Below are 9392 nucleotides of genomic sequence, written 5' to 3' on the forward strand. Positions count from 1 at the left end.
TCAAAGGCCAAATTAAAAAGGGAGTTTTATTGTTTGGTTTTCTATAGTTACCTTATGTGGTTGTAACTGGGATTGCCTTAAAACATGGTGTCTAACAGGAGGCTTTCATAGTCTGGCAGTGAACTGGAATGGAAATGCAAGTAGGCACAGAATATGCATAATTAAACAGTTGGAAAACTAATAATATTTTTAAAAAGATCATGTGACATGAAGTTTTCCATTACCTCACATACTTGAATCAGGATTGCAAAAAAAGATTGTTTATGAGAACACATTCAGAAGGTGTCCTGAGAAATCTGTTGAGTCCTCTGTACCTGGGAGAGAGGAAGTAAGTGTGTTGCATTCTCTTGAGCTATTGGCCCTTTGATTCCATAGCAAGGGAACACCAGAGCTAGCTCAAAGGAGGCTTCCCCTACATGCTTTAATGTGGCATTTACCCTACTTCACCAAGGTCGCACACTGGGAGAGACCAAAAATTACTAATCTTGTATGTTGTGCAAAATTCTGACGTTCTCCCCCAAGATGGCAGAAACTTTCAAATAAACATCCTCTTTGAAGACATTGATAATTTTTGTTTGGCTGGATATTCCTTTTCAGACCCTTGAAATAATATGAAGAGCTTATACTTATATTTTTCAGAGAAAGAGATTAAGATCTTTGAGATGCAAATATATACTGGGTACTTTATATTTATTATTAAATATGAACATTATCAACAAACCTGAGGTAGGAAATGACTAAAATATTACAAAATGATATAGTTATTATTCTTCAGATGAAAAGCTGATGTTTAGATATAATAAGCATCTTATTAAACCTACATATCTATGAGTTAGAATCTCCTTGACCTTATTAGTAGTCAGCCAAGTAGAATTTACAGAACACAATCAGTGCATCAGACATGATCCAGGCCCTAAAGGTAAAGCAGTAATAAAGAGACAAGGCACCTTGTATTACAGAGCGTAGAAAGGAATTTACCCACTACTACGTTCACCATCTTTGCTATATTTTATGCTTCCTATGAAAAAATGTTTAGAATCAATTTTATGCAGACATTCGAATGCCCCATATATAAATAACACAAATAAAAAAGCTTTTGATTATGAATTTTAAATATTTTAAATGGTTCTGTTTTACATTGCAAGGATGGCAAAAATTGGCAAAGACTTCTTGTAAAAGTTAATTCTGTGAATTTGTCTCCAGGTTTTCCTTTACCAGTTTTCCTAGATTCTGACCTGGGGATCCGCAATTGCCTAAAACTAACCACCAGTGGCAAAGTTCTGCAGAAGACAATGATATTGAATTATCAAGGAAAATCAAGCAGGTAAACCCTGGCAATCCTATAGATAGTCAGAGGATTGAGAGAGTGATTCTGAGAAGAGGGATGAAAAGGGGGAGTATCTTTATAGAATCCGAAGACATCCCATATCTAAAGATGTGCAGAATAGGTGATGGCACCAGGTTGTTAAATGGCTTGGCATAAAACGAACATCTTAGCAAGTCATTTTTGTTTCTAAAGATTGTGTTGGGAATCTTTAGGCTTCTTAAATATGATTGCTCCTACATTTGAGCCTGTTGCAAATGTTGACTCTAAATCTCATCCTTAGATGTTTGTCAGATCACGATCAATTTAGTGTAAACCTTTCAATCCCATCATAGAATGGATTTGCACATATCCACAATCTCCATTTTTTTTCTAACTTTTATTGTTCCATTGTCCTGAAATCCAGGCTTCTGTCAATGTCAGATTCAGACAGGGAGAATTTTGGAAAACCATATGCTGAAAACAGTCTAGAAATCAGCTAGTGTCTATGACATTGAATTCAACAGAATTCAATATGACTTTATGGAAAAATATCAGTTTGGGCTCCTTTTCTGCCCTTATAATTACTACCCTAATTTATAATCTAGACCTTTTGAAACTATGTTTGATCTTTTTTATCTTTTCAACAGGACAAAATTATCCACCTTTATATTTAAGTATGTAGGAAAATAAATTAAGAATTTGGACACTTTAAAATGTAGGAACGTTATAGGTTATTTCCACACTTATCAAGGGAATATTATTGTGTCAAGCCAATCATCCTGCCCACAATTAGAAAACTTAGAGAAATACTTTCAAATAACTTCAAAGAACATCAACGATGAGTGCATAAAGGCCAAGATTCCAAAGAAGGGAAGCCTAAAGAATTGAGCCTGGAAGTTTTTGTTATTTTTCCCTTTAAGGAATTTATCTATTCAAAAGTAAAAGCTGACAAAATGAAAACAGCTGATAACAATCTCAAAGGGATGATATGCAAAGGACAATTTGTAAAACTAAAAGTTAATTAGATGAATCCAGAATGATTCATTTTATTATAGATTTTATTATAGTTTTCCAAGTAATGAAACTGACAAAAAAAAATCAACATTTTAAAAACTTTGGAAAACATTATTAAAATTTCTATCTAATTAACAATTCCAATAAGCAATTACATAACAAATACTCTTTTCACTTTTTTTCATTTTTCCTTCCACATTTTTATTTGTTCATTATAGTTGTACATAATGATATAAAACACTCTTTCTAAATGCATAAGAAACACTTCCCAAAATAAACCATCAGGACATAGTAGTACTTTATACCTTGATTGGGATTGAGGTCAGAAGACGTGATGTATTTATTTTGTGAATACTTAATGAGCAATTTACATATAAAATGAATACATTTACCTATGATTATTATATGCCAATAAAAATGTGTAATGTGTATTAAAAAGAATGGTGTGCAACATTTTTAAAGTGTAAATACCATTTGTCTGTGTGGTGGTGACGGGTGCTTATCTGCACATTGATTTTCATAAACTCCAGTTCTGAGTCCCACTTGGTTAACCTCTCTGAGTTAGGTTCCAGATGCCTCAAATGAAACTTTCTGAGTTAACAGAGTTAAGTTCTTGTTCACTTGTTTCTTTGTTGTCAACAATGTTTCATATCACTAATCTTTATAGTTCCAAGTTATTAATAATTTCTTTCACTCTTTGTGAATAAAGAATTTAACATGCCTTTAAATGTTATTTAATTTCGTAGCTTCTATTTTTCTTATTAATGATTAATTTTATATCTGCATTTTATAAAATATTGACAAGTTTACACATTCAAAAGACTCAAATTTTAAAAACATAGAGTGTATGTATATATATTTAAAATATTCACTTTTAGTCTATATTTTATTCATTTTCGCTTCTCTCTCCAGACACACACAAAATTTGGTTTATTATATTTCCTTTTAGGGAAAAAATCATGCATAAATAAGAAATTATGTGAATTTATACTTTTTTTCTATTGAAAATTGTGTGCTGCCCTCTACTTAATTTTTAACATATATATCTATATCTTTGAGGTCACTCATAAACAACATTTTCATATCTAAATATTTTATTTTGCAAATTCTGGTATACTATATGTTCCCACAATTTATTTACCAATATCCAGTTAATGAATATCTAAATTGTTTCCATTTTATACTCTTACAAATAACATTATATTGAAAAATCTTGTCTGTAAATATGCCAGTTTGCACCTATATATTTAAAAATACAATTGTAAACTCAATTTCTAGAGATGGAATTGCTGAGTAAAGAATTGTGTACTTACATAACTCTGACACAATTTTGATACAAATTTTGGTTACAAAGTTTGTACAACTTTGGTAAAATATTTTCAATGTCCTCTATAAAATTCACTTATTTATTTGCCCATGGATGTGTTTGAATATTCTTGGATTTTGCTAAGATGATGAATAAAAAGCTGTATCTCAATTTCATTAAAATATTTACAGTTTTTTTCTGCATATAAACTAGATGAACACTATTTTTATTGTTCAAATATGCATTAGAGACAAATCTCTTATATGTCTCATTCTTCTTCATTTTCAAAAATTATAATACTATCAGTTGTACCAATTTTACCAATATTCCTTTTACTGATAAATATACTTTATCACTTTGTCAGTTTTAAATTGTGTCTTTTGATCCTCAACCACTATAAGTAAAATAATCAAATACTTTATAATAACTTCCAAAATCTTTACTCCCAATTTGTATTGGTTGTTTAATTTCTTCATTTTCAGGATTTATAACAATTTTTTGCTCTGCAATCACAATCTCCTTTCCGACGAAGCAGTAGTGGTTTAGAGGTGGAGCTTCTCCAAAACACAAAGGCAAGCCATATTTGAAGGAAGCACCCTGGACCTTCCTTAATAAAACACAAAACACACCTAAATAAACACCTGCTGGTTCTTATTGACTATGGAGAACACAGTCTCAATAAATACACATGAAAAGTCCTAGGTCAATTGTCTCTAGATAACACCACAGTCACTTCTGGCCTGAGCAGAGATCCAGTCTTTCCTGGGGAAGAAGTTCAATGCATGACACAGCTGCTCCCTGTAGATCACTGGAAAAGGAAATTCCATTTGTCTCTGTGATTTGAGAACCTACCACATCAACTCTGAGATTGGTCATATTCATGCCATGACAATATCAAAGGGCAACTCTGCTCCAACTTTGAACAATCCCTCTCAAACCAGATAAGGCACAGCAGTAAGCAGGAAGGCACTAATGATCGCTGAGACAACATCTGCTAGGATAGGAGTTAGGCTGTTTCCATGTACCTCACAAGATGTTTAGATTTCCATGTGTCTGTCAGCTCATTTGTGGTACATATAGATCAAGCAGAGAACTTTATTCGTGGTTTTACATATTGTTACTATTAATTTTATTTCCTTGAACTATATGTCTGTATATTTATTGAAGTCAAGAGATTTTACTCCTTGCCTTTACATTTTTATAATAATTTTTAAATGTTTTTAATTTAGGATGTGTCTTTAGAGGGGAGACAGCATATGAAAGTTTTAACACTTCAAGTTTAAGTTTGAATGAGTATTTTTTTTAAGTAAACTGAAAACAAATTTTTCATCCTTGACAACAATACTCTTAAGAAACATAGTCAACCCTTCCCTAAAGGGCAGATCTTGGAATTTACTTTCCAACCATTTCCCCATATTAACCAACCCAGGCTGGAGAGTTTCTGAGAGCTAATTTCCACAAGAACCTTTCAACCACATCACATTCTCTCAAGGTTTGGAACCTGACTATAATAAGGTTTTCTGCTTGTTTTAGTGAAAACGAATGATTGGCCTCCTGGTTCTCTCCCTTAGGGCCTTAGGTCTCAGAGCACAAGTTTTACACTCTTATAAGATCCTGGCACAAGTCTCCTCACTCATATCCTGCATTCCAGGCTGCAATGTTCAGGAACATATAATCACACTCAACCACAGGGCAGAGAATAGAAACCAAAGAGCATTGAGAAACAAACAAACAGAGAACACTCAGGTAAGGCTGGACTGCTCCAGTGATGGTTAGCAATAAAAGTAAGAGGAGGGGATGAGCGAGAGGAGGGGATGCTCTGTAGAGACAAGGGGAAGAATTAAACAGACTCATTTCAGAGACACCCTAAAAGGAGGTAGACTAGAGTGAGGAGATATAACAGGTAGGAAACATGAAGCATTTCATGCAGAAGTTGTCACTATGCTCCCACTGAGTACAAAGTGGAACTCTGATGTCTTTATCCCTTGTTATCTCAAACCTGTGACCATCAAAGCTGAAGTAGTCTCAGTGCACAAGAGTCTTCCTCTCTGTCCTGCAAATGGTTCATCAAATGTCTCAGAAAGAGGTGACTTTAAGGAAATATGGGAAATTGTGAATGAAGAATGAACAAAAGTTTGCTTGAAATTAATCAGGGGCTTACAAATTACTTTGCCCCACAGTAAGGGTTTGTGAGTTTAGAGCTGACATGAAATTAAAGAAACAGTTTCCTTAATACTTCCCAGCTACTGAGTCCAGATCTTACTGCACAAGGACAACTGATAGAAAGAAGCATATCTAGGAGGAACTAAAGATTAAGTACAATTCAGAAGTCCTCACCACCTGCTTGGAAATTCTCTAAAAATTTTGCTTATCTAAAGAATTACTTAAGAAAGTAGAAATAATTGCCTTGCAGAAAAGTAAATGTATTACAAGGTTTTCACTGGTATTAAGCCTTACCCTTCCCTTCCTCACCTCCCTCCCTTCTTTCCTCCTTTCCTCCTTTCTTACCTCATCCCTCCTTTCTCCACTCCTTCCCATCTTCTCTTGTTTTGTATCCTTTGGTTTTCCTAACACATATTCAGTAATTTTAAATCTGTTCTGAGTTCAAAAATACCAAGTATAAACCTTTAAATATTCTCCAACAGACTTTGGAATCTCATATCTATCTCACCTTCTATATGATCTCACCCCTACCAACCAACATGTGTACATGAATGCTCACACACATGCACATACTTATGAATGCACACACTCATACATTTCTCACCTGCTTGTCTTCAGAGAGTTTGTGTCCCCCTAATTCTCTCCTGTTTTTACCTGCCCACATTCTCTTTCCAACAACAACAAAAAAAGTGATGATGTCTCTCTCTGCCTTAAAGCTCTGTGAAGACCCTATCCTCCTCCTCTGGAGCCCTCAGTTCTCACTACTTCCTGTCTTGGTTCCCACCACACCTTCAGTCAGGTCCATCTTGAGACAGCTAAGGAGGTTGCCATTTCTTGTGTATGTCACTACATCATCTTGTCTCCCATCTTATCACTTTCTCCACCCTTTTAAAACCACAAAACAGCTGGTAGATCCCTTCTTCCATCAAGAATTCCTGGCTCTTCAAAAAATAAATACATATTTTCATCAGCACAACACATTTTTTATTATTTAATATGAAAGACAGTCATTATGCAATTATTAAGTGAAGTGAATTAAAATAAGAAAAGTTCTAGAACATCACACAGCACCAAGGAAACTGGGCAAACATTGTTGCTCTGCCATCATCTTCATCTCTCTACTCTCTGTCATTCAGTGATACGCATGTCACATGGACACTCTCAGTTGTGTTCAATATTTTACTTGAGAGAGAATATTGCAAGATTTTAATATAAATTTTATTGTGTACATTTCAGGTATACAACATGATGTTATGGGAAAAAGTGTGTGTAGTAGAATGGTTACTGTAGTCCATCATCTTACATAGCTACCCATTCTTTCTTTTTTATTTGTTTCTTTTTTAGTTGTATATAACATTAGGAATCATTTTTACATAATTAAGAAAGCATGGGATATGATTTATTCAAATTCATTCTTTTTGTTGTTGTTTGTGAAGTTTAAAATACTGAAGCTCAAAAAAAATATTTGGAAATCTTGATGTCAGCTTACAAGAATCCTTTCAATATGGCAATTTACTCAGTGCTTTTTAATTCCATTTAAGACCTTAGTTTGTTGGCTCATAATCATTATTCTCTCAAAATGAAGTATAATTTCATTCCCTATTAATATTTATATTAACCAAACTAAAAATAAATAAAATAAAAAACCTGCAGTTTAAGAACTAGGGGAAGTATCATATATGTGAAGAAAAGATGTGTGGCTACCATCTAGGAAAAAAAATTAAAAAGACATAGGGGCCAAACTGTGGCCAAAAGTGCCTGTGAGAGCACGGGAATGCAGTCACTAATTGAAGGGCTAAAATGTCTGGACCACGTAGCCCCACTTGATCCCCGTGCAGCTGCCATTTCCTGGCTGCAGACACATTTTCCTCCTGCACAGCATTTGGATGGGCAGCACCACAAATTGTCTCAGGTTTTTCTTTACTTTATGCTTCTACAACTATTTATCTGATTAAATATATTTATTTGGAATATCTGATAAATTGTTAACTTTTCAGGTATATTAATCAAGATCATTAGTACTCAGTGCTAGGAGATTTTTATAAACTTTTGCTTTTGCCTCTTGTCTTTTGATGTTGTTATTGCTGTTCAAGTACTGGGGATTAAACTCAGGGATATACATAGCCCTAGCTATATTCCCAGCTCCTTTTATTTCTATTTTCAGACAAAGTCTTGCTAAATTTCCAGGCTATTCTCTAACTTGTAATCCTCCTACCTCAAATTACTGGGATTACAATCATGCACCACCACACCTAGTTTATGACCTCTTGTCTCTTGATTTACAGTTTAAATCTCAGAGGACATTTCAATTCTTGTTGTTTATTATTTGATCAGTGATTCTCACTAGTCTCTATAATCTCACTACAATTTTTGCTTTCATATTACATTTCAGTTCTCAATGTTCACCTATATTTCTTTTTTGCTGATCATATTTATTAGAAGCTTCCAAATTAATATTGACTCCACCAAATAATTTCTAGAGGTTTCAATATTTTTATTTTTCTAATTTAAAAATTTATTTTATCTTTATTTTCTTCCTCCCATTTCTCCCAGTTTCTTAAATTCTTAAGAGGTTTTTCAGAGGATTATACTTTGACACTTAGAAACTCATCAGGGGGGACATGATTAGAAAACATGTTTATTTCTTATAACATGTTCTGAGCTTTTATTCCCAGAACACTTCAAAGATTAACAGTTCAGTCATTATATTTTTTTCATTAAAGTCTGCATTCGCCCATAGGGGGCAGTATAACCAGATTTGAGAACACAGTCTACAAAAACTACAAAATCTCTCCATTTTTCCCCCTTTAATTTATCCCTCAGACCACTAATTTGGCTTCTTTTCCCATTACTCTACTGAACTGTTCCTCCAAAATGTTACTAGTGATATTCTTTTCCCTAAACTAAATTCTTTTCAGTACTGATTTTATTGAATATCTGAGTAGCTCTAAACTGTGGTGGATATTCCCTTTAATTAATCGGCTTTTGATTTTTATTTTCTCTGTTTTCCTCCCTTATCTTTAGACAGTCCTCTACAATTGCCTTTAATTTTTCTTCTACTTATACTTACCTGCTAAATTGTTCATTTTCTCATAAATCTGCCTTAGGACTCCTTCTTTTCTCATACTGAATTCTTGCTTAAATTTTGATGTTAACTTTAGATTCTCTATTACCTGAAATTACATTAACCCCTAGCAGACTTCTCCTCTCTGTCCTATGGGGCCTTCTATGAATCTGGTGGTAGTTTCTCTCGAGTAGCTTCTATGAAGAACAGACTCAACTTGCACAAACCAACCCTGTACTCTTTCCCTGGAGTCTCCTCCTGCTCTAGTGCTAAAAAAAAAAAAAAAATTCTTACTTTAATCTACTTGTGTTCAACTTGGGCATCACTTTGATATTTACCCTTTAAAACTATTTCTATTCAAGTAAATAATATAAATCAGTAAAATTTTATTTTTCTGTATGCCAAGTAAAATGTGGGTTGTTTATAGACTTGATTGAAAGTTATTTAAACTATTAATAAAACAAATTTCCATAATTCAAAACATTTATGCAGGTATATATGTACATATGTACAAGAGTCATTGGGATGTAAATATATAT

This window comes from Marmota marmota, unplaced genomic scaffold (genome assembly GCF_001458135.2).
Source record: "Marmota marmota marmota unplaced genomic scaffold, marMar, whole genome shotgun sequence".
In the NCBI taxonomy this organism is placed as follows: Eukaryota; Metazoa; Chordata; class Mammalia; order Rodentia; family Sciuridae; genus Marmota; species Marmota marmota.